The 27,322-nt window shown below is 39.0% G+C and overlaps 1 protein-coding gene across 7 annotated transcripts in view; it reads left to right on the forward strand.

The window, feature by feature from the left end:
* HS3ST5 (heparan sulfate-glucosamine 3-sulfotransferase 5) overlaps positions 1-27,322 on the forward strand; it is a 180,821-nt gene that overhangs the window by 19,843 nt on the left and 133,656 nt on the right. The window contains exon 2 of one of the 7 annotated variants that reach the window (XM_052645823.1): positions 17,285-17,399. The exons of the other annotated variants lie outside the window; for them this stretch is intronic. The gene's annotated coding sequence lies outside the window, so the exon portion shown is untranslated. The remainder of the gene's footprint in view (positions 1-17,284; positions 17,400-27,322) is intronic. 7 annotated transcript variants of the gene reach the window in all.

Here is a 27,322-nt window from a genome sequence, read left to right on the forward strand (position 1 = left end):
CAATACTTTGGCCACCTGATGAAAGGAACTGACTCACTGGAAAAGACCCTGATGCTGGGAAAGATTGAAGGTGGGAGGAGAAGGGGATGACAGAGAATGAGATGGTTGGATGATATTACCAACTTGATGGACATGAGTTTGCGCAAACTTTTGGAGTTGATAATGGACAGGGAGGGCTGGCATGCTGCAGTCCATGGGATCACAAAGAGTTGGACACTACAGAGCTACTGAACTGAACTGAATTTCATTATTTCTAGAGCTATTTCTTTACTCTTCTCTAGTAGCATACTGGGCACCTACCAACCCTGCGGAGTTCCTCTTTCAGTGTCATATCTTTTTGCCTTTCCATACTGTTCATGAAGTTCTCAAGGCAAGAATACCAAAGTGATTTGCTATTCCCTTCTCCAGTGGACCATGTTTTGTCTTAACTCTCTACCATGACCCACCCATGGTCCTACATGGCATGGCCCATAGTTTCATTGAGTTAGACAAGGCTGTGATCCATGTGGGACTTCCCTGGTGGCTCAGACGGTCTGTCTACAATGCAGGAGACCCAGGTTCGAGCCCTGCATTGGGAAAATCCCCAGGAGAAGGAAATGGCAATCCACTCCAGTACTATTGCCTGGAAAATCCCATGTGATCCATGCGATCAGTTCGGTTAGTTTTCTGTGATTGTGATTTTCATTCTATCTGCCCTCTGAAGTGTAAGAGGCTTGTGGAAGTTTCCTGATGCAAGGGACTGACTGTGGGGGAATCTGAGTCTTTCTCTGAAGTGCAGGGCCATGCTCAGTAAATCTTTAATCCAATTTTCTGTTGATGGGTGGGGCTGTGTTCCCTCCCTGTAGTTTGGCTATTTCCTGGTAATGGCAATCTCCTTCCAAAGGACTTCTGCCAGCATGCTGCCTCTCCCAGGACTGTTGTATTCAGTGCCCCTGACCCCACAGCAGGCCGCTGTTGACCCATGCCTGTGCTGGAGTCTCCTGGACATTCACAGGCAAGTCTGGCTCTTTCTCTTGTGGGGTCATTGCTCCTTTCTCCTGGGTCCTGGTGCACACAAGGTTCTGTTTGTGCCCTCCAAGCATCTGTTTCCCCAGTCCTGTGTAAGTCCTGTAATCAAATCCCACTGGCCTTCAAAGTCAAATCACCTGGGGGTTCTCAGCCCCTTTGTCGGAAGAAGCTCTGTGTCTCCTGGAGGGGAGATTTTTTTAACTCCCAGTCTAACTCCTGCTAAGTCCCAGTAAGCAAACGCTTAACCTGTTAACAAGCAGCGACTCCATTAACACAAATCCTATTAATCAGAGATCAGTGAGAGTCAGTTACAGGTGATACACAGAGCCATGTCTGAAATAACACATGCTGGTTGCCAGTTCTCACAAAATCACTGCAAAGTGTGACAATATATCTTTATATCAGTTTCTGTTTGTTGTTATTCAGTCACTAGGTCATGTCCAACTCTTTGCAGCCCCCACAGACTATAGCCCACCAGGCTCCTCTGTCCATGGGATTTCACAGGCAAGTATGCTAGAGTAGATTGTCATTTCCTTCTCCAGGTGATCTTTGTGACCCAGGTACCAAAAGTGTGTCTTCTGCCTTGGCAGGTGAATTCTTTACCCCGAGCCACCAGGGAAGCGTGTTTCCCTTACGGCTGCAAATCAACGTGGAACACGTAACGTGTGCACATGTCACTTGAGCTTACTTTTTTCTCATTCCTCATGTTTCAGAAATTAGCAATCAACTTACATGGTCTTTAGACAATTCCAAAGGCTCTGAGAATTGAATCTATTGATATTTGGAATTTTATTTGATTTTTCTAGCTTAGTCTGTTATGCCAAGTCTTCTCTGTACCAGTTAGTGTCGTAAATGGAAATAATTTTTTGGTCCTTTTTTATAACCTGGGAATTAACTAGTGAAAAAAATTTGACACTTTTTTCTGACATGTATAATCCCACTTGTCTTAGTAAAGGAAGTCTTTATTTTAATGGAATATGGCATATATTTAGGAAATGTATTCATGAGACTCATAAAAAATCCTAAAGTTAATAGAAAGGAAGATTATGCAGGCAACACATAAAATATTTGTACAATTTTATTTTTTAAAGGCATTTCTAGAATGATTCCCAGGAATCAATGGCATCCTAGAAATCAAATTTGCAGAAGACATGAAGCTGAGGGATAACTCATAGCATGGAAGTTAGAACCAAGATTCAGAAACATCTGTACTGGCTATAACACTGGAACAAGTCTGGGGAAATAAAATGAAATGGAAAAGAAAAATGAAATGGTAGCAAAAGTAAAGTCCCATCCTCCAGTCAAAACTTTTAGAAGTCCATTGAGAGGAACTTGAAAGAAACACACGTGAAAGATTCTGGGCCTTCATTTAATTATGAGTTAGAGATGTAATGTAATTGCCTAAAAAAAAAACACATACTGATATGACCTTAGATTTGATTTGTAATAACATCTCCAGAGCAAAGAAGATGATGGCCTTTTTTTATACTATGCTGAACAGAGGCACAGCCAGCCCCAAAACATCGCATTAGGTTTTCAGAGCTGCCTTGTAGCTGGAACAGAGACAAAGTGTGTTCAGAGTCGGGCCCCTAGAGCTGTAACAGAAGAAGGAGGACCCTGAAGGAGATAGAATGTTTAGCCAGAAGCAGACAAGGTATAGTAGGATAGAGTGAGAGTCTGAAAAGTGTCTTCCATGCCTGAAGGCTGGGGATGGAGTGCAGGCATACAGCAGAACAAGGAGAAAAGGGCAGATGGCTCTGGTGCATAAACCTTGCACAATTTAAGTAAGAGTTTTATTGTAACTATAACTGAGATGCCTGGCAGGTAGCAAGTGGCCCCTGATTTGTCAAAAACCTATCACTGTGAGTGCTGAGGGAGCTCTACCTAAAAATGGCTGTTCTGAGTAACCATGGTGTCTGGTGGCTCTGAAAGGCACAGGTCTTGGTGCCTCCTAAACCTCAATCAGAACTGAATAAAAGTGGACCAAACCTTCACGGAGCACAGCACGGGTTCTTAGCAATACGTCAGAGGTCTGTTTGCCTTTTGAAAATGTAGTGAAACACAGTTTAACTTTTACAGTAAGTCATTTAATGCAGCCCCACGTAAGCCAGTTCCTGTTATATTCGTTGGTATTCATGTTACTACTGCCTAAGCAGGAGAAGTGCTAATGGTTTTCTTCTCTATCATTTTCTCTGAAACCAGAGCAGCTGCTATAAGGGAGAAAATAAGCTAAAATCCCTTAAGACATGAATTGTGATCACAGATTTTTTTAATGGTTTTTTTTGTTCTTGTAATTGAGGTCCAAGACTACAACAGGCTTTTGCTTTCAAATTATGTAATGAAAATGTGGAATACACCTGCTGCTGCTGCTGCTAAGTCACTTCAGTCGTGTCCGACTCTGTGTGACCCCATAGACGGCAGCCCACCAGGCTCTCCCGTCCCTGGGAATCTCCAGGCAAGAACACTGGAGTGGGTTGCCATTTCCTTCTCCAATGCATGAAAGTGAACAGTGAAAGTGAAGTCGCTCAGTCTGACCCTCAGCGACCCCATGGACTGCAGCTTTCCAGGCTCCTCCGTGCATGGGATTCTCCAGGCAGGAGCACTGGAGTGGGGTGCCACCTAGAGGGGCACGTGAACGAATGAAGCTACAGAATGACTTCTGCCTGTATGGAACTTTCATTCCCTAATTTCAGATTGTAATTACTACTAGTAATGAATATTTTATCTAAACATTTTAGCAAATTTTCCATTTTATTTCACCTGATTCATTCACAGTAAAATATTTACATATTTGTCATAGATGATGTATCTACTTTTCCACCTTGGCCTTTGCCAGACAATCAGAGGCTTCGAATAACCTGGACCTGATGGAAAATGCTATTGGAATGATAATGTTAGCCTTTTGTGGATGTTAAAGATATGTTGAAAGTTCCCTTTATGCTATTAGTTGAGAATTTTCTCTCTACAATACCTTAAAAGGAGAAAAACTTGAACTTTATGCCTCTGCTCACCAACATCCACAGTCATTCATCTGTATTTGTACTTTCTCTCTATCCCTCTCCCTTCCATCTTCTCCTCTTGCCTTCCCCCTGTCCCCTCCTGACTTCCAGTCAATCACCCAGGACATTTTGAAGTTATATTCATCAATCGATATAGGGGGTTTCTATCTTCAACCAACCTAATGCTAGTTCCTACTATAAAAATTTTATTTCAGAATAAAGATTGAATAGGAACAAGTAATTTTCATCTCCCACTTCACTTTCTTTTTATTAAAATGAATATCCAGAATTTGAATATCAAATTGTTAATTCTAGGACTACTTAGTGAGTTGGCAAAATGAATGACAGTACTCCATAGAAAAGCAGAGCAAATACAGTATGGGAAAACGTAGAAGAGGAAGCCTTTTAAAAGGGAGAAAATTGGGTCAGAAGGAAAACATATCTTGAAAATTATACATAGGGAAAGTGTTTTTGAAAAGAAAGCTATAAAACAGAAGATAGACAAGTTGTTTTTTTTTTTTCCAGTAATAAAAAGGGAACTGGAAATATATATTTTTGAAGCTTTAAAATATATAATTAACAATTCTCAAAGCAAAAACAGTACCAAAATTTAGCATATGTTTAATAAGACTGCTTGACTGAATTGAATTGACTGTGGAGAATGTATGGTCCCAGTGAAAATACAGAAAATAGGAAAGAACATTATACATTTTAATTTCACAATAGTGAAGTGATTCTGAAAATCTGTACAGCCTACTGACCCTCCTACCCACAATCTGACTTACTCTCACTGGGCTACAGTCTGCCATTTACACTCCAGTAATTGTGGGATCACGTAGGGATTTTAACCTTATCCTCCCTATTTGCCCTTAGCTAGAGCCATTGCATTCACTGCCCAGGAATATTTCTTAAACTTATAATGTAGCTTTGTAACCACCATAGTTGAAAATTGAACATATAGTCCATGGCAATCTCTGATCTTTAAAAACAAAAAAAATTATATCTTTTTGCATCGTGATTTATAAAGCACTTCACATAAAACTATAAAGTGGTTAAAACAGGCATTATTGTCCCATTCTCAAAACTGAGACAGCTAAAGCTCAGAGAAATTAGGAAAAATACATCTGGAATCACAGAATAAGTAAAGGAGGTTAAGCTATTTATTTCCTACAATCCAAAGTGAAGAGGAATTAAAAAGCCTCCTAATGAAAGTAAAAGAGAGTGAAAAAGTTGGCTTAAAGCTCAACATTCAGAAAATGAAGATCATGGCACCCGGTCCCATCACTCCATGGGAAATAGATGGAGAAACAGTGGAAACAGTGTCAGACTTTAATTTGGGGTTCCAAAACCACTGCAGATGGTGATTGCAGCCATGAAATTAAAAGATGCTTACTCCTTGGAAGGAAGGTTATGACCAACCTAGATAGCATATCCAAAAGCAGAGACATTACTGTGCCAACTAAGGTCCATCTAGTCAAGGCTATGGTTTTTCCAGTGGTCATGTATGGATGTGAGAGTTGTACAGTGAAGAAGGCTGAGCGCCGAAGAATTCATGCTTTTGAACTGTGGTGTTGGAGAAGACTCTTGAGAGTCCCTTGGACTTCAAGGAGATCCAACCAGTCCATTCTGAAGGAGATCGACCCTGGGATTTCTTTGGAAGGAATGATGCTAAAGCTGAAACTCCAGTACTTTGGCCACCTCATGCGAAGAGTTGACTCATTGGAAAAGACTGTGATGCTGGGAGGGATTGGGGGCAGGAGAAGGGGACGACCGAGGATGAAATGGCTGGATGGCATCACTGACTCCATGAATGCGAGTCTGAGTGAACTCCGGGAGTTGGTGATCGACAGGGAGGCCTGGCGTGCTGCGGTTAATGGAGTCGCAAAGAGTCGGACACGACTGAGCAACTGACATGAACTGAACTGAAAGTTAAGAAACATATCTGTTCTTACCTTGATAAAGTGTGGAGTGGTCAGATTTAGAGTCACCCAGGCAATCTGAGAGCTCTTCCTGGTGGGGGCAGCCTCACTTGCAGCAATCCTTTCTTGAGTTTTTACAAGTCTTTATGATTCTCAACACCACCCTCCCTGCACTAGCAAGCATTGGCCTTGATCTTTTTGACAATCACAGAGACTGAACGATGCCATTGACATTTAGTATGCTGAGGAGTGAGAGACAATAATTGACTAAAAGAATGCCCAGTGCCCATGATTAAAATGTTTCCAATCCAAAATATGAACAGCGTCCCTGCTGAAAAGCACTTTTGCCATTAATTACTAGTAGTTATTAATATTTTTAAAACTTGCTATTGATGACCTGAAACTGATGATTGTCAGAATTCATCAAAAACTGACCATTGGGCCACACTCAGAAGCCTCTTGCAAATGTATGCACAACCTTGGAATTTCCCCAGTTTTTGAGAGAAAATGTTACTGATGCCTCAGCAGTTTAGTTTTGAGTTGGTCAGGGTTTTCAGTTGCTGCTATTCCTTATTATATATTACTGTTATCTTTAATTCATTGTTAAATTGATTTTGCTTATTATGGGCTAGTTAATGCTGAAGTTAGCTAAACCAGCTTTTATTAAAGTATTTTTGGCCTATAACTTTAGTAACTATACTTTATAGTATAGTTTTAAGGGATTAGATTCAAATAGATTCAAGGGATTATATCTGATAGGCAGAGTGCCTGAAGAACTATGGACAGATGTTTGTGACATTGTATAAGAGGAAGTGATCAAGACCATCCCCAAGAAAAAGAAATGCAATAAGGCAAAATGGTTGTGTAAGGAGGGCTTACAAATAGCTGAGAAAAGAAGAGAAGCTAAAGGCAAAGGAGAAAAGGAAAGATATACACAGTAGAATGCAGAGTTCCAAAGAATAGTAAGGAGAGATAAGCAAGCCTTCCTCAGTGATCAGTGCAAAGAAATAGAAGCAAGAGAGTTCCAGAAAAACATCTACTTCTGTTTTATTGACCAGATCAGCCCTGGGTGTTCCTTGGAAGGAACAAAGCTGAAACTCCAGTACTTTGGCCACCTCATGCGAAGAGCTAACTCATTGGACAAGACCCTGATGCTGGGAGGGACTGGGGGCAGGAACAGAAGGGGACGACAGAGGATGAGATGGCTGGATGGCATCACCGACTCGATGGACATGAGTTTGAGTGAACTCCAGGAGATGGTGATGGACAGGGAGGCCTGGCATGCTGCGATTCATGGGGTTGCAAAGAGTTGGACACAACTGAGCGACTGAACTGAACTGAAAGCCTTTGACTGTGTGGATAACACCAAACTGTTGAAAATTGTTCAACAGATGGGAATACCAGACCACTTGACTCCTGAGAAATCTGTATGCAAGTCAAGAAGCAACAGTTAGAACTGTACATGGAACAACAGACTGGTTTCAAATCGGGAAAGGAGTATATCAAGGTTGTATATTGTCACCCTGCTTATTTAACTTATATGAAGACTACATCATGTGAAATGCCAGGCTGGAAGAAGCACAAGCTGGAATCAAGATTGACAGGAGAAATATGAATAACCTCAGATATGCAGATGATGACACTCTTATGGCAGCAAGTGAAGCAGGACTAAAGAGCCTCTTGATAAAAGTAAAAGAGGAGAGTGAAAAACTTGGCTTAAAACTCAACATTCAGAAAACTAAGATCATGGCATGTGGTCCCATCACTTCATGGAAAATAGGTGGAGAAACAATGGAAATAGTGAGAGACTTTATTTTCTTGGGCTCCAAAATCACTGCAGATGATGACTGCAGCCATGAAATTAAAAGACGCTTGCTCTTTGTAAGAAAAGCTATGACAAACCTAGACAGCATATTAAAAAGCAGAGACATTACTTTGCCAACCAAGGTCTGTGTAGTCAAAGCTATGGTTTTTCCAGTACTCATGTATGGATGTGAGAGTTAGACAGTAAAGAAAGCTGAGTGCTGAAGAATTGATGCTTTTGACCTGTGGTGCTGGAGAAGACTCTTGAGAGTCCCCAGGACTGCAAGTAGATCAAACTAGTCAATCCTAAAGGAAATCAGTCCTGAATATTTATTGGAAGGACTGATACTGAAGCTGAAACTCCAATACTTGGGCCACCTGAAGACGTGAAGAACTGACTCATTAGAAAAGACCCTGATGCTGGGAAAGATTGAAGGTGGGAGGAAAAGGGGACGACAGAGGATGACATGATTGGATGGTATCACCGACTTGATGAACATGAGTTTGAGAAAGCTCTGGGAATTGGTGATGGACAGGGAACCCTGGCATGCTGCAGTCCATGGGGTCGCCAAGAGTCAGACATGACTGAGCGACTGAACTGAACTATACTTTGAGACATGCCATATATTGTGGATCAAAGATGGATTATTCATTCAACTTATTGCTAAAGTACATATATGTACAAACTTTCCTTCATAAATTGCACAGTACTGTATAGTGTAAAATGGTACCCCATAGCATATACAGTATAGAAGATTTATTTATACTAAAGTTTCTAAAGGTATAATATAGTAGTACCATATAGTATAGCAGTAGTATCATATACTATGATATGGTATAATATTGTTACCACCAAGATTTTTTTCCCATTTGAAAGTGGAAACAAGTGATGTAGATGAATGATGGGGTCTTTTTTCTTACCAAAATGGCTGCCTACAAAAGTCAGTAAAAAGCTAATAAAAGCCGCTGAGTTATAGTTCAGTATCACCTGACAGATCTCAGGTATCTGGACTTTTACTCAGAATTTTTGGCCATAAGCAGGAGTGGTGAGCCATTTCATGTTACTGTCCTTTGGAGAGGCCCATGAGGCTGCTCTAATGCAGTTCTTTGTCCTTGTGTATTTCTAACGAACTGTTTGGAGACCTTTGGCAAAGACAGTATTGTTTTTATTTAAATATCAACCAGTGCTTTTGGTCTACAAGGAAAGGTGTCTCATCTATAATATTTATCACATTGCCTCTAGTTTTGTTGTTGACATTTTATGTTTTTAGCACTTTTTGTCAGGAAAATATTAAGACAGAAACAATAATATGAAATTGGAGAATTATAAAAAAAGAGGCTTGTACAGCAAAATTTTAACATACTCTGAGGGACAAAGAAATAAAGCCACTGATTCAGGGTGAGATAAATTTGTGACATTGGAAATATGCAATGTGATTTACTTGGCTGGCCACTGTGTAGGAGAATAAATTCTATAATCTTGCCAAAACCTAAGGGAAACATGAATTGAATAGCAATAAATAACTTTATTGGAAAGGGCTGAATGTGATATACTATATCCTCCAGCCTTTATACAGGAAAATTTCCCATTGATTATAGCACCAGACCCAAAGTGGAGTGAAGATGAATATACTTCACAACATCCTTTTTGTTTTTATGTTGCACCCTTCTCAAACTTGATGAGTTGGAAGTTCAGACTGAGCTATGTATAAAATGCTTTTCAGCATTTTTCAGGAGTAAATAAACTTTGTAGCTAATGTTTTTTTCTATGCATTTTCATTAATATTCTTTTGCTGTTCAGGAGTCAGACCTTATGTTTGTTAACATTATATTTAATAAAACTTTAATTACTCTTACTTGACTAAAATTTTAAATTTATAATCACTTTAGTACCTTATTTTGTTTAACCCTCACAGTACTACTGTGTGATAAAAGAGGGTATTATTTTTCCTGTGTTTTACAGTTTAGAATATTCAGAACTAGAGTGGTTTTATGGCTTGTTCTGTCATATATAGTGAGTAATTGGCCATATTGGTGCCAGATATCAAGGTTTACACATGGCAATATTTAGTTAATAAGAATTTTGTCATAGGAATTATTATAATTGACTATAATGGTTTCATTTCTGCTGAAATGTCTCATTCTATCCTTTTTTAAAATTACTGTTCAATATTGTACACTGCTAAAATGCAATTTGCGTGCTCCATTCAGGAAGTCACTCCCTTACTAAAACTTTTTGAGTATCCACTTTGTGCATCAGGAGGAAAAAAGAAAAATGGGTAAAAGACTGCCCTCAAGGAGTGCGTAGTCCAGAAGGAAAAAGAGATAAACATATATGCTTACTATATACTATAACCATTTGTGATATAATAAAAAATATATATTTGGTCTTTACTCCCTCCACTCCCATTCTGACCAAAGCTCTTAAAACCTTTCCTGTTTCCTGACTAATAAGAATGTCTCATTTTCTGCTAATGAGATGACTTATGAGGGCAGAGGGGCTTGGAAAAACCAGCCAAATGATTAGAAGGCTAGAACTTTCAGCCCCATTCTTCGATGTCTAGGAAGGAAGAGGGGCTGGAGAGAAGTCCAGTTACCAGTGGCCAATGATTGAATCAAATGTGCCTTTGTATGAGTGTTCAGTTTAAAACTCTGAAATAATGAGCTTAAGAGAGCTTCTGGGTTTATGACCACAGTGATGTGCTGGGAGAATGACCTACCAGAAAGAGAAGGCATGGAAGGTCTGTACCACCCCGCCACCCCTCATACCTCACCCTATCTACGCATCTCTTCAGTTCGATTGTTCCTAAGCTGCTGTTGTTAAGTCACTCAGTCATGTCTGACTTATTGTGACCACATGGACTGCAGCACTCCAGGCTTCCCTGTCCTTCACCCTCTCCTGGAATTTGCTCAAACTCATGTCCATCGAGTCAGTGATGCCATCCAACCATCTCATCCTCTGTTGTCCTCTTCTCCTCCTGCCTTCAATATTTTCTAGCATCAGAGTCACTTCCAGTGAGTCAGCTCTTCCCATCAGGTGGCCAAAGAATTGGCGCTTCAGCTTCAGCATCAGTCCTTCCGATGAATATTCAGGACTGATTTCCTTTAGGATTGGGTGGTTTGATCTCTTTGCTGTCCAAGGGACTCTCAAGTGTTTTCTCCAGTACCAGTTTGAAAGCCTCATTTCTTTGTTGCTCTGCCTCCTTTGTGGTCCAACTCTCACATCCATACATGACTACTGGAGAAACCATAGCCTTGACTAGACAGACCTTTGCTGGCAAACTGATGTCTCTGCTTTTTAATATGCTGTCTAGGTTTGTCATAGCTTTTCTTCCAAGGGGCAAGCATCTTTTAACTTCATGGCTGCAGTCACCATCCCCAGTGATTTTGGAGCCCAAGAAAATAAAGTCTTTCACTGTTTCCATTGTTTTGCCATCTATTAGCCATGAAGTGATGGGACCAGTTGCCATGATCTCAGTTTTCTGAATGTTGAGTTTTAAGCCAACCTTTTCACTCTCCTCTTTTACCTTCATCTAGATGCTCTTTAGTTCCTCTTCACTTTCTGTCATTAGGGTTTTGTCATCTACATATCTGAGGTTATTGATATTTCTCCTGGCAATCTTGATTCCAGCTGGTGCTTCATCCAGCCTGGCATTTCTCATGATGTACTCTGTATATAAGTTAAATAAGCAGGGTTACAATATATAGATTGATGTACTCTTTTCCCAATTTTGAACCAGTCCATTGTTCCATGTCTAATTCTAACTGTTGCTTCTTGAGCTGCCTACAGATTTCTCAGGAGGCAAGTAAGATGGTCTGGTATTCCCATCTCTTGAACAATTTTCCAGTTTGTTGTTATCCACACCGTCAAAGGCTTTAGCATAGTCAACGAAGCAGAAATAGATGTTTTTCTGGAATTTTTTTGCTTTCTCTATGATCTAGTTGACAATTTGATTTCTGGTTCCTCTGCCTTTTCTAAATCCAGCTTGTACACCTGGAAGTTCTTGGTTCATGTACTGTTGAAGCCTAGCTTGAAGGATTTTGAGTATTACCTAGCTAGCACTTGAAATGAGTGCAATTGTGCAATAGTTTGAGAATTCTTTGGCCTTGACTTTCTTTGGGATTAGAATGAAAACTGACCTTTTCCAGTCCAGTGGCCACTGCTGAGTTTTCCAGATTTGCTGGCATGTTGAGTGCAGCGCTTTCACAGCATCATCTTCCAGGATTTGAAGTAGCTCAACTGGAATTCTATCACCTCCACTAGCTTTGTTTATACTAATGCTTCCTAAGGCCCACTTGACTTTGCACTCCAGAATGTCTGGCTCTGTTATCTGGGGCATTAAGACCTCTTTGTATTGTTCTGTGTATTCTTGCCACTTCTTTAATATCTTCTGCTTCTGTTAGGTCCAAGTTGTATCCTTTATAATAATCTCATAAATGTAAGTATAGTGTTTTCTTGAGTTCTGTGAGTCATTCTACTGAATATTGGACCTGGATGGAAGTGATACTTAATGTAAAAGGTCCTTTATAATAAGGGATGACAGAAATATGGATAGTCTGGGGAACTGGGACTTGAGACTGGCATCTAAAGTAAAGACAGTCTTGTTAAACTGAGCCCTTAATTTGGGAAGGGGAAGGGCAATGTCTGTGATAACTCTGGATAGCACTGTCAAAATTCAGTTGAATTATAGTTGGTATCAGATAGTCAGAGAATTGATTATTGCTTATAAAATCCAAACACCAGTGCTCCATGTCCTCTACAGAATACTCTGAATGTGGCTCAAGGCATGCGGAGTGTGGTACTCCCTAGGTCACTTTGCATTTCTATGTCCACCAGTTTTTTGTGTATTTATCAATAACTAGTAGTGTTTACCCCAAAACTGTTTGTGGTAATTGTATTTTATATAGCTGCACACTTTAATCGAATATTTAGTAAACTTAGGACTATAAATGTGAAATTCAAGAGTAGATTCTATGAAAATATAGCCAAATTCTTTGGAAAGACTTGATAAGTTGCAAAAACAATTCAAAGTGGGCTTGGACAAGACCATTTTGAAAGACTGAAGGAAAAATTTAAATCTAAAAGATTAAAAATAAAATGCATCTATTCCTAAAATACAAAATTACCTATGAAATTACTTCAGAATATACTTTTAGAATCATAAAAAGACTAATTGCATAAATATGAGCTATAATACAAAACCTTTACATTTAAAAAATAAATCAAGAGATGTCTTCGTCAAAATTCTTCACAAGTATCTTTCAAGTTTTACTTTAAAGAAATAAAACTGAAATTTGAAGAGATGAAATGTGGGCATGACTTAACAAGGAAGAAAATAAACACCAACCAACAGACCTATACTCAAAGAAAAGGCCTTGATTCTTCTTAGAAAGATGATTCATGTGTGTTAGGTTAAAATAAAATGTGTATAGTGTGTACTACTTGTCAGATTCCCTTCTTAGCCGATTTAAATGAGCCAGCCAACCACCAGCTGATTACAAAGTGAGACAATTGACCACACTTAACTCTTCCTTCAGTTTTTTGTTAAGACATTGAAGTTACCACCCATGAGCCTAAGAGTAATATCAAAATTTAGATTATTTGCAATACCACTTTGTCAGGAATGACTTATGACCCCAGTTTTCATTTTCATTTATGGAGAGATAATTAAGCTCCCAATTAGTAGATTACTCTTAGATTTACTTTATAAGAAAAGCGTAGTCCTTGAGTTTTCTTTCTTCCATTGCCTAAAATAATTTATGAAACAGCAGAGCTATCTGAATTTTCCAAAGTCAGCTTCATTACTCTGCCTCCAGGCCAGCTTCCCCCTCACTATGTTAGACTGTTTAGAAATGTACTCTAGGCATCCTGTATCCTGCATTGAACCTAGACTGGCGATTCATTACTTATATGATATTATACATGTTTCATTGCGATTCTCCCAAATCATCCCATCATTTCCCTCTCCCACAGAGTCCAAAAGACTGTTTTATACATCTGTGTCGATGCAGGATACAGGATGCTTGGGGCTGGTGCACTGGGATGACCCAGAGAGATGGTATGGGGAGGGCAGTGGAAGGGGATTCAGGATTGGGAACATGTGTACACCCGTGGCAGATTCATATTGATGTATGGCAAAACCAGTACAGTATTGTAAAATTAAAAAAATAATAAAATCAGGGCATGTAAGTAAGGGAAAACAACAACAACAACAACAAAGAAATGTACTCTAGGCTTATGATTTCCTACTAGAGAATTCTGTGACCTTGATCTTAACCTATGCATGAACCTGAGAATCAGCTTGTTGTAGTTTTTTTCCTATGCTTCGAATCTTAATCTTACCTGCTGCTAGTTTTAAACACCATTTGATTAATTTGTTCAAATGTTCATTGTCTACTTGCTGTGTGCCAGGATCTCTCTAGGCGTGTGGAATGCAAAGATACACACCTTGATGCCTCTTATATTTTAGAGGGCAGAGAAGAAAGTCAGAAAATATCAATAACCATAAAAGATAGTAAATTACCTAGTATATTAGAAGGAACTACATATTATGGGGGGGGGGGGAACAGCAAGGTAAAAGGGATCAGGAGCATCAAAGATTGGGGTATGGTTTGCAGTTTTAAGCGGTGTGGTTAAAATAGACTCACTAAGAAGGTGACATTTGGGTAAAGACTTGAAGTGAAGAATGTGACCCTATGGGAGAATATTCTAGACAGAGGGAAGAGCCATCACAGAGACTCTAAGGTGAGATCCCTAGCATGTTTCAACAACAAGGAGAGAATGTGCTGGAATGAGGTCAGAGAGATAATGATTGAAAAGGCCGAACTGGCTGCCATGCTGAGAATGCCTGGATGGGAGAGAGCAATGTACACACAGAATAGTAAAAAGCTATTGAGATAAACAGATAAGAGATGGTGATGTCTCAGTCCTGGGTGGTGGCAATAGTTGTGGTGAGGAGTGGTTATTTCTAGACATATTGAGATGGTAGACCCAACAGGATTTCTTTAGTATAGATGAAAAAAAAAGGAGTCAAGAATGACTCCAAGATTTTTTTTACTTGAAAACTAGGAGAATAGAATTGAGATAGAGGAGATACTTCAAAGAGCAGCATTATGATGGGGAAAGATCAAATTTAGTACTAGATGTATTGATTGAGATGTTTATCAGACATTTGAATGGAAATGCCAAGTCAGAAATTGCATAAATCTAAAGTCTAAGGAAAAGCCATCAGCATGTAGTTTGCTCAGCTCTGAGAGGAGGTGATCAGCCAGCCTTCCTCAACTGGAATTTCAGAGAATTAAGCCTTCTTGCCTTAAAGTTTTTTATGAAATAAATCCTGTTCTCTCCTAGGTTTCTAGAATGGCATAGATTATGTAGCATCCTTGAAAGAGTTGAGAAATTGTCTCTTTGTGTTGTGCGGTTTGAGTGAGGAAACCCAGATGAGAAAGATTACTGGGTGCCTAAGGAGAATTAAGTTCTCTGTCTCTTTTTCATGCAAACTTTCTTAATCTTCATTCTTAAGATAATTGACACCTTAAGAAATGTGGAGTCACTTTAAGTGGAATACTGTAAATCATTGATTCCCAAAATGGGCACATTTTTCATTGGCATTCATAAAAGAATGAAGGTGGCAGGAGATGATAGCTCAGGCATGTATGGTGTTGGGGAAAATTAATTAAAACAAAATCTTCTACTAATACAAATATCCTCTCCACAAAAGCAATAGAAAGAGAAAACACTTTTATTACTGAATAAGCATTAAATTTAAATGTGATGTGCATCATACATAGTCTAATAAGAGACTGCAAAGACAGAAAGAAATTGCATTCCCTCGTATAGGCAAGCAGATACAACCCATTATAGACACAACAACTAGTCTGCAAGTAAGAGGATTGACAGCATCGTTTGTCATATGTAGTTTATCCTAACTTTCCTAGTAATTGGAGTGCCTATTGGTGTTAGCTTATAGGCTTTATCCAAAAGAAAAATATACCTCATATCTTTATGACAGGAGCTGGCTTTGCAAATTGGAACAAAGCAACCCCTGAAGTTAGGCTCCTACCCTCTCACAGAAGAGGGAGAGAGGGATGCTGTCTTCCTTGATTTTTGCTTTTCAAAAGGATGACTCCTAGACCCATGGGTCATAAAGCTTACAAAAGGCCTATCTAGTTTTCAAACAGACATATATACATTTTAAAGATAAGAAAAAATATTTACAATAAATTTTCTAAAGTAAATGCTCTAGGTAAAAGAAGTGGGAGGTGGGAAATAGGGGAATATATTCCCTAATTGTCAACAGGGAGGGAATAGCATATTGGGTTAATTTTTATTTGTCCTTTTATGGTGGTGAGCTCTGGGGGTCAAATAAAGATCATTTCTTTGCTATAGGAATTCTAAAGGCTTTTGATTTACTGTGTGCATTATAAAACTTCAAAGGAGAAATGTGTTCTGCAGCATTCCTCAAACGTGTTTGATCATGTTGTTGTTGTTTAGTCTCTAAGTCATGCCCAACTCTCTGCAACCCCATGAACTGCAGCGTGTCAGGCTTCCCTGTCCATCACAATCTCCCAGAGTCTGCTCAGACTCATATCCATTGAGTCAGTGATACCATCCAACCATCTCATCCTCTATTGCCCCTTCTCCTCTTGCCCTCAATCTTTCTCAGCATCAGGGTCTTTTCCAGTGAGTCAACTCTTTGCATTAGGTGACCAAAATATTAGAACTTGTTAAATGGAGTATCTCTAGGACTACATCACACACTGGAAAATGCTGTGCTGACCTAATGCAGATCTGACCAAATCCAGAAACTGGGTGCTTTTATTTTGTTCTAATACCTTAACCTGTGCCTGTGTCCTTTATGGCCACGGTCACCAAAACGTAAGTCACTTTTGCACTTGAATTTTTAGTCTGTTGCTATTTTCTCCTGTAACTTTTGGTTCATGATACACTATGTTTGTGTTCCTGTTTATTGTTTGGCTAAAATATAAACATTCTATATTCCCATTTTATTACTTTGGTAATAGTGGTGTGAATATTTTATGATTTTAATACTTTTCCCCTTTCACTATTCCTTCAGTTCTATTTCTGGACAATTACTGTCATCTTGGAAGCATGTAGGTATCTATTTGAAATCATATGTGATGTTTTAAGTCTGTAAAATGTTTGCATTATAAACTCATCCTTTTAAAGGTCAGTTCACTGCTTGAGGGCATTAAACATCTGGATAACTGCTCCTGGGAAATGAGAGTGTGGGTGTATGTCATAGACTGGTGCTTGGCTGTCCTCAGGCATAGGCCATCATGAGAATTAGGTGTACAACCCATAATTACCTCATTCATACACTTACTTTCTTTTAAACAAAACTTACTAAGTTGCAGATGTTTTCATCAATCTCAAATTCCTGCTAAATTTATTTCTAAATCTGTGTGATTTACAAAGCAAAGTCCACAATAAGTATAGAATGCTTCCAAGTAAGCTCAATTATTTCTTTAATTTACTTAATTGCTCATTGAATTTTGTTCACTTACATTGCCATCCCAAATTTCTTCACACAGCCAACCAGTCACCTGCTGTAGCAGCACTGCTGATGTGAGGGAAGGAAGGTGCTAATGGCACCTTAAGCCTACATCCTGCCTTTCTCCATTAACCCTGATTGTTCCACGAACTAGGGTAGGTCACTTTTCCTTTCAACCAAAAATGGCTGGTTTTGGCTAGCTGGTTGTAGTTCTGCGACGTTCTGCTATATCCATCCTGCAACTAAACTGATCTTGTCTTTTCAAAGCAACAACCACCAATAAAGTACCTTTACTTCTTCACCCTTCAGAGGAACTTTGTTTCCAATTAGTCCTCTCCTCATCTCTTGTTTAATCTCAATTTTTCATTTAAAAAATTGCCAGGAATTTAGTCTCTCCTTTGTAATGGTACCAACTCCCTTCTTAAAAAAAAAAAAAATGTACCTTTCAATACAGCATTAAGCAGTCAACAACTCCAAAAAATTCTTAAATAGTAGCATGTAGTCATTGCACATTTTGGAATCCATATCCAGTGACTTTCATTTTATAGACTGACACTCAACTCCCAAGGAATTTGAGGTGTCTCTTTGTAGAACCAAAGTCTCGCAAAAAGGTGCCGGGAAAGATGCTAGTATTTGAGCTTTAGTCTAGGAAGAGAGGAAATTTTTTCGAAAGGGCTATTCCCTCCCCCTTAGGCTTTGTCATTGGATTTGGGCAGTGCCTTTGACTGAGGATCACAATAAACTGTGGAAAATTGTGAAAGAGATGGGAATACCAGACGACCTAACCTGCCTCTTGAGAAATCTGTATGCAGGTCAGGAAGCAACAGTTAGAACTGGACATGGAACAACAGACTGGTTCCAAATAGGAAAAGGAGTACGTCAAGGCTGTATATTGTCACCCTGCTTATTTAACTTATATGCAGAATACATCATGAGAAACACTGGGCTGGAAGAAGTGCAAGCTGGAATCAAGATTGCCGGGAGAAATATCAATAACCTCAGATATGCAGATGACACCACCCTTATGGCAGAAAGTGAAGAGGAGCTAAGAAGCCTCTTGATGAAAGCGAAAGAGGAGAGTGAAAAAGTTGGCTTAAAGCTCAACATTCAGAAAACGAAGATCATGGCATCCGGTCCCATCAGTTCAGTTCAGTTCAGTTCAGTTCAGTCGCTCAGTCGTGTCCGACTCTTTGCGACCCCATGAATCGCAGCATGCCAGGCCTCCCTGTCCATCACCAGCTCCTGGAGTTCACTCAGACTCGCGTCCATCGAGTCCGTGATGCCATCCAGCCATCTCATCCTCAGTCGTCCCCTTCTCCTCCTGCCCCCAATCCCTCCCAGCATCAGAGTCTTTTCCAATGAGTCCACTCTTCGCATGAGGTGGCCAAAGTACTGGAGTTTCAGCTTTAGCATCATTCCTTCCAAAGAAATCCCAGGGTTGATCTCCTTCAGAATGGACTGGTTGGATCTCCTTGTAGTCCAAGGGACTCGCAAGAGTCTTCTCCAACACCACAGTTCAAAAGCATCAATTCTACGGTGCTCAGCCTTCTTCACAGTCCAACTCTCACATCCATACATGACCACTGGAAAAACCATAGCCTTGACTAGACGGACCTTAGTCGGCACAGTAATGTCTCTGCTTTTGAATATGCTGTCTAGGTTGCTCATAACTTTTCTTCCAAGGAGTAAGCGTCTTTTAATTTCATGGCTGCAGTCACCATCTGCAGTGATTTTGGAGCCCCAGAAAATAAGGTCTGACACTTTTTCCACTGTTTCTCCATCTATTTCCCATGGAGTGATAGGATCAGATGCCATGATCTTCATTTTCTGAATGTTGAGCTTTAAGCCAACTTTTTCACTCTCCTCTTTTACTGTCATCAAGAGGCTTTTTAGTTCTTCTTCACTTTCTGCCATAAGGGTGGTGTCATCTGCATATCTGGGGTTATTGATATTTCTCCCAGCAATCTTGATTCCAGCTTGTGTTTCTTCCAGTCCAGCGTTTCTCATGCACTTCATGGGAAATAGATGGGGAAACAGTGGAAACAGTGTCAGACTTTATTTTCTGGGGCTCCAAAATCACTGCAGATGGTGACTGCAGCCATGAAATTAAAAGATGCTTACTCCTTGGAAGAAAAGTTATGACCAACCTAGACAGCATATTCAAAAGCAGAGACATTACTGTGCCGACTAAGGTCTGCCTAATCAAGGCTATGGTTTTTCCAGTGGTCATGTATGGATGTGAGAGTTGGACTGTGAAGAAGGCTGAGCGCCGAAGAATTGGTGCTTTTGAACTGTGGTGTTGGAGAAGACTCTTGCGAGTCCCTTGGACTACAAGGAGATCCAACCAGTCCATTCTGAAGGAGATCAGCCCTGGGATTTCTTTGGAAGGAATGATGCTAAAGCTGAAGCTCCAGTACTTTGGCCACCTCATGCGAAGAGTGGACTCATTGGAAAAGACTCTGATGCTGGGAGGGATTGGGGGCAGGAGGAGAAGGGGACGACCGAGGATGAGAAGGCTGGATGGCATCACAGACTTGATGGACGTGAGTCTGAGTGAACTCCAGGAGCTGGTGATGGACAGGGAGGCCTGGCATGCTGCAATTCATGGGGTCGCAAAGAGTCAGACACGACTGAGCGACTGAACTGAACTGAACTTGGGCAGTGCATTTTCCATGTGACATTTTAAAGTAAAGAGTAAATACAAGGAAATAATAAGCTGAAAGAAGTTGCTTAAAGGATATAATGTCTTATTCTCTCATTTAGTGGAAAGACTGATTGGGAAAGATCTTTATACTCTTTTTGTTATACCACCTCCACCCCAATTCACAAGCAAACAGAGGAGTTCCTAAGAACAAAGTGGCCTGATCTAGGGAACTCGGAAACATCTCCTAACTGTGGAACTTGGTCAGTCCTGCGGAATTTCTGCCCAAGAGAAATAGGTTCACCTAAACCTGCCATGTCGTTCAGAAAATCATTCCTTAGTGGCTCTTTGAAGACTTAAACTCTCACATGGGATGTAAATGTGAAGACTGTGTGTCCTTCTGACTTTCCTTTAAGCTTTCAATAGTATCCGTTGCAGTGATTATACTCACTTAACAGCATTCAGCTAGGAGGTGGCTTTTAGAAAATTAATGTATTCAAGTCTTTCTTCGATTCAAATGTCCAAATTTAGCCAATGGAAGAGTAAAGATGTCTAAGTCAAATTTAATTAAAATTAAGATGTTGAAGGACTCCCCTGGCAATGCGATGGTTAAAACTTCACCTTCCAGTACTGGGAGTATGAGTTCAATCCCTGGTCAGTGAGCTAAGATCCCACATGCCTTGCAGTCAAAAAACCAAACATACACACCAGAAACAATATGATACCAAATTCAGTAAAGACTTAAAAAATAATAATAATAAATAAAAATAATATTAGAGTTGATTTCTGAGTTATCCAAGCTCAAATGTGAACCTATTCCTCTCAGTATCATTCATCTTCCACACAAAAAATAAACATTATATGTCTTTAAAAAAAATAACCCTTCTAAAATATGTAGTTAAGGTATCTAGTGACAGCATGGGTATTGTCCATTTACTTTTTGTGCCTATTTGTCAACTGAATTTTCAAGTAAGAAGATCAAAATGCTTAAATATAAAACAGCTATTCAGACACCACTGAGAACAGTGGAGGTGGGATGCTGACTCCCAGAAATGGCCTTCTGATTTATAGAAGAGAGTACCTGAGACCAAAGAGGTCTGTAAGCATGATCTAAAGTTACTGACTCTTAATGTCAAGACACGTTAGGAGGACATTTCACCATTAATAGTAGTATTGATTACTTAGGAATTCGTTGTCTCTTTGGGGTAATAATGATAGTTAACATTTATTGAATGCTTATATGCCAGGCACTATCAGTATCATTTCAGTCGCTCGGTTGTGTCCGACTCTTTGCAACCCATGAACCACAGCACGCCAGCCCTCCCTGTCCATCACCAACTCCCAGAGTCCACCCAAACCCATGTCCATTGTGTCGGTGATGCCATCCAACCATCTCATCATCTGTCATCCCCTTCTCCTCCTGCCCTCAATCTTTCCCAGCATCAGGGTCTTTTCAAATGAGTCAGCTCTTCGCATGAGGTGGCCAAAGTATTGGAGTTTCAGCTTTAGCATCAGTCCTTCCAATGAATACCCAGGACTGATCTCCTTTAGGATGGACTGGTTGAATTGCCTTGCAGTCCAAGGGATCTCAAGAGTCTTCTCCAACACCACAGTTCAAAAGCATCAATTCTTCAGCCCTCTGCTTTCTTTATAGTCCAACTCTCACATCCATACATGACCACTGGAAAACACATAGCCTTGATTAGATGGACCTTTGTTCACAAAATAATGTCTCTGCTTTTGAATATGCTGTCTAGGTTGGTCATAACTTTTCTTCCAAGGAGTAAGCGTCTTTTAATTTCATGGCTACAGTCACCATCTTCAGTGATTTTGGAGCCCAAAAAAATCAAGTCAGCCACTGTTTCCACGTTTCCCCATCTATTTGCCATGAAGTGATGGGGCCAGATGCCATGATCTTTGTTTTCTGAATTTTGAGCTTTAAGCCAACTTTTTCACTCACCTTTTCACTTTCATCTCACTATATATGTGTGTATATATATATATATATATATATATATATATATATATATATATTTCCCCTTTGCGTGTATGCTAAGTCGCTTCTGTCATGTCCAACTCTGTGCAACTGTATCCCGCCAGGCCCCTCTGTGTTTGGGATTCTCCAGGCAAGAATACTGGATGGGATTGCCATGCCTTCCTTCAGGAGATCTTTCCAACCCAGGGATCGAACCCACATCCTACGTCTCCTGCATTGGCAGGCAAGTTCTTTACCATTAGCACCACCTGGGAACACTATTTCTCCTTTAACCATTCCTGTATTAAATTGTCGTCATTTTTATGCATATTCTTCCATCAAATGTGATGAAAGTGGGAAGCAGATAGTTTTTATTTTCCATGTCCTATACATCAATAAGTAATGGGAGCTTGCTGATTTAATATATTCCATGAATGGGCAAACAGGGTATTAACTACTTAGTACTGTTCCATAAAGACTGCTAAAATCTGAAATGATAAAATCTGAAAAAAAAGAAAAGAAAAGCACATTCATGCTGCTATCAAGTTAAACCTTTTAAAAGAGGAGGGAAAAAAACAACTTAGACAATAATAGCTTATATGAAAACTATGAAGAAAAATAATATAATGTTGTTAAATAGCAAAGAAGTTAATGATAGAACTTCTTTAAGAGAAATTATGGTAGCATATATGATTTATTGATCTTAGAATGGTTTATTTCTCTTTATAACTCTACAGTAAAAACTGTGACCTGATTCCAATATTTCCCAAATTATGTAATTCTGAAGTCTTTAGCTGAATAATCTGCAACCCTCCCTCAGATTGCAGGCAGTCTCCTAAATTTTTGAAAATGTTGCTGCTGTGTGTTGCTGTTTAAATTGACACTTTAAGATTACAAAATAGTAGGCTCTCGGAGTTCAGTTTTGTATTTATCATTTTACAACTACTTCAAAAGTCCAAGAAGGGAAAGAAATTATATGAAAGCAAAAAATAGATAGGCCAAAAACATGTGGAATGTACCATAAATAAACAGGCTTGTGTTCTTGTTCCTTAACAGAGTGATACTGGGCAAGATATTAACCCCTCTGTGAGATAGTTCCCACATCTGTAAAAATGGGATCATGATGCATGTCTATCTCTTAGGGTGATGAGGAGGATTAAGTGAGTTCATCTAAATAAAATGCTTAGAACAGTGTTGGCACATGAGTAGCTTATGAATACTTGCAGTGATCATCATCAAGTTATTTAGAAATCTATGTGCCTATATTAGATCAACAAAAATGCTTCCAAAAATTGTTTTAATAGTGTGCCTCCACTTAAACAGTGATATAAAAGTAACCCTGTGAAAAATATTTCTCTGAGTTAAAACCCTTATCCAAATAATATCCATCATGTTATTTAATTTTCATCATGTTTTGTCTTACCTAAAGATTACATGGCAGATTTAATTTTGAATTTGGTACCAGTAAAACTTTTCTCTCTTGTAGAACAGATATCTGTTTCTATAAGGTTTTGAAAAGTATAGACCACTTTTTGCCTTGAGTAAGAATTGGACAAGAGAGTTAAAGGCTAGAACCTTTGGAAGAACCTGAAGTTTAAGTGCATATGTTGTCAAGATACATATGTTTTATAAGCAACCAAATGAAAATAGAGTTAAATTTTGTTCACAGAAATTAAGGAGTCTAATCAGATTGAATACCTCAAGAATAGTCACTGGTGCATAGAGTAGAGATGATCCAGGGGTACCACAGTGAACAGAGCCAAGATTTTCTTCAGAAAATAGACATCCACAGACATCTCAGAGTAACTGTGATGCCCCAACTTCTGACACTGCATGGCATTGAGCGTGTGAGTATTTGATGATACAGGGCTGCATGCTGAGAGTTCTCCTCACTCAGCCTAGTGCCACCACAGATAGAAAGACAAAGCCTCTTCCATCTAGTCAGTATCCATTGCTTTACTTTCAGAGCCTAGAAACTGCTTGCCTCAAGACTAATTCTCATAGAATTTGATTCTCATGTCATTTTTCTCTGTTTATAATACAACATTTAGCTCAACATAGAATAAATACAGCTTGTAAGCTACCTGTTTAAGTATCTCTCTAATGAAACAAGGAGCCTGTTTTCATATGTATAGCATTCTGTGTTAATAAGGCAGGATAGAGTGACAATAATGATCAATTTTAAGTATAGTTTTATTTTATGATGATTATTACTTTGTGATTGAAAATAATTTTGGGAGATGAAGCAAAAGAAAGAACACACAAATACATTGAATATACATTTTGAAGCACCTTAAGAGGAAAAAAAAATCAGGATATATGCAACGGGCTTCTTTTATGAGTCCATGGTATTTTCCTTTGTCCTGTATTTTCTATATTTAATGTTATTAGACCACCATTAAATCCGGACCAAGAGCATTTGTCAACAGTTGAAGGCATTTTGTCTTTGGTCACAGCTGCAGTTTGAGGTTATTCAAGATGACCCTATACTCAAAGGGTAGCAATAAAGTGACCTTCACCCTCTAAGAATCTATTCAAACAACTAATATACATGTTTAGTGGAAAACAGGACAGATGGTAATATTAGCCACAGAGAAGTTCTTTGTCATTACTGGCGACTAGTATTCAGCTCTAGTCTAGATAGCACATATGCTCTAAAAAGGTATCTTCACAACATCTGCATTCTAAAAGACCAAAGAGTTTCATACATGGTTTTACATTAAGATGGCAAAGAACATTTAAGATCTTAGAATATTCAGAGACATCTGTATAGGACTGATCCAGAGAATTTGCTCAACTGGAAAAGGCTTATTTACATGAGAAGAATGCACTGTGCTGTCTGATGAGGATGCCATGGTGCACGGGTGTATTAACTATCTTCTGAACCCCTCATGAAATGACTGAAAATAGATTGTTTTAAAGGCACACACTTATAAGACAAAAACATGGGATAAGAGAAAACAGCAACAAGTCACTTAAGCTAGAGAGCAGATATAGACATGGAAACCTATTTAACAAACCCCAAAATGCTGAGTCTTAAAACAAGCAGGGGGCAAATTTTAGAAGCAATACGGTTTTCCACCAAAGCATTCCCAATATGTCCAAGTATTGATCTCACTATTTATCCCTGGATTTGGGGAGAAAACATGAGCCTAATAACAGGAAGATTGATTAAGAGCAATTAGATACCCTCTAGATTCCCTCATTCATCCATACAGCTGGGAGACTGACATTTTACTCCATAATTAAGGCAAGCAGAGTTAGTGAACTTGGGAACATTGGGGATAAGAAAGAAGAGAAGTATCACACTAAAAATAATGGGCTAAAGTGAGAGTTTACATGTGAAATGTTGAAATTCACAGCCTTCTTCCTCATTGGTCTCTAAGAATCTTGACAATCAGAATCTTTCAGGGAAGATATTCAGAAAGTCTTTGGGGAATTTGATCAATCCAAAAATGAAGATCTAAATGATACAAAGTTCAAGGATTCCTTAAGGAAACTGCCTGGCCAGATCACCCTGGAGTAAAGAGTACAATGACCCATTTCTTACATGCTCACAAGCTCCTTACTCATAAATATAAGTAGACAAAAGATTAACACATGTTTAAGGCAGGCATTTTAATCTGACATACAAACCAAAACCGGAAAGTAATATTTTTAGGAAACACAGTCTATATGAAGACATAAGGCAAGATTTTGTCTTAGTGGAACTAGAAGAGTGTGCTCTATAAAACAGGTGTATCCAGAGAGCAAAGAAAAAAGATGCCTAGAAATTAATATTATAATAGCAGAAATGAAAAACTAAACAAAAAACTTGAACGATAAACTTGAAGCATTATCCCAGCAATTAGAGCAAAAAGGTGAAGAGATGGAAAATAGATTTTTTTTTTAATTTTTGTAAGGATCCTATTTCTGAACAACAAGAATTCCGTAGTATGAGAAAAATTTTTGATGGAGGTGAAAAATATCAAAGGGATATTCTCAGAATTAAAGAATATGAGTTTCCCAACTACGGGGGCCACTAAGTGCCGAGTACAATGAATAAAAATAAAACTACATTCATTAGGAAATGTTACAACTGTTTACAAAACGTAATTCCAGAGCAAAAATGCAAATTTCATAGATCAGAAAAAGTATCAGGATAGTATCAGAAATATTCTAACTTACATGTACTCTTTCTCAAGAAACCTTTGAAGGATAAAGTACTGAAAACTGAACAAGATAATTATTAACTCAGTGGGAGTAAGAATTTGTGCAAAAACGGACACAATCATAGTATACTACATGACTCAGCTGAGAATGGCACTACGTAATATTAATGATAGTCATAATAATCAATATTGATCTAACTGTGTTGAGAGAATGGGATGACAGAAAGGTTTATGTGATAAAAATAGTGGAAAAGTAAAACAGAACTATGGAGAGGGAAATGGCAATTCACTCCAGTACTCTTTCCTGGAGAATTCCATGGACAAAGGAGCCTGGTGGGCTATGGTCCATGGAGTCGCAAAGAGTCAGACACACTATCACTCACTCAAAGGAGAACTAAATAAAGCCTTCTCTTCCAGAGGGAAATTAATATGCCTAAAGTCAAGAATTCAAGCAAAGGTAATACAGGCATGATATTAATATTTTCGAAAATGGTAAAAGTGCCAAAATAGTCAGTTAGAAAAGTTGAAAGCTATTGCTTCTAGGGAGCTGAAAATGGTGCTGGAGTGGGCAGGGGGCTGCTGCTTTCCCTAATAAGCCCCATAGCACTGTCTCTTTAAGACACGTTCATTTGTTCTCTTGAACAAAATAAAACCCGAATAAAAAAGAAAATACTAGCCTAGTCTTAGATGTCTTGGAGTTTACAACCTAAAGAAGAAGACAGATGTGATACAATTACATAGATATGTAGCTAACTGCCAATTGTGTTAAATGCTGTGATTGAAATTTCTTGTTTAATTTCATGTAAACCCATATGGAAAGAGTGCTGGCTTAGTGTAGCAGGGGAATCAAGTAAATTTTCCATGAGAGAGTGACATGTTGGCACCATATGTGGTAGATGGCAACTTGGCAAGCAAACAAATAAACTTCAAAGAGTAAGGAACCCTTAAAAGTGGCTTCTTTGGGGCTGAGATAATTAACCACAGGATGCCAGTGGGAGCCTTGTGATTAATGACAGGATGGGCCACAGTGACCATGTGAGGACCAGCATTCACCTGGAATAGTTTTTAAGCCAACTTTTTCACTCCTCTTTCACTTTCGTCAAGAGGCTCTTTAGTTCCTCTTCACTTTCTGCCATAAGGGTGGTGTCGTCTGCATATCTGAGATTATTGATATTTCTTCTGGCAATCTTGATTCCAGCTTGTGTTTCATCCAGCCCAGCGTTTCTCATAATGTACTCTGCAAATAAGTTAAATAAGCAGGGTGACAATATACAGCCTTGACATAAACTCCTTTGCCTGTTTGGAACCAGT

This window comes from Budorcas taxicolor, chromosome 9 (assembly GCF_023091745.1).
Source record: "Budorcas taxicolor isolate Tak-1 chromosome 9, Takin1.1, whole genome shotgun sequence".
Lineage (NCBI taxonomy): Eukaryota > Metazoa > Chordata > Mammalia > Artiodactyla > Bovidae > Budorcas > Budorcas taxicolor.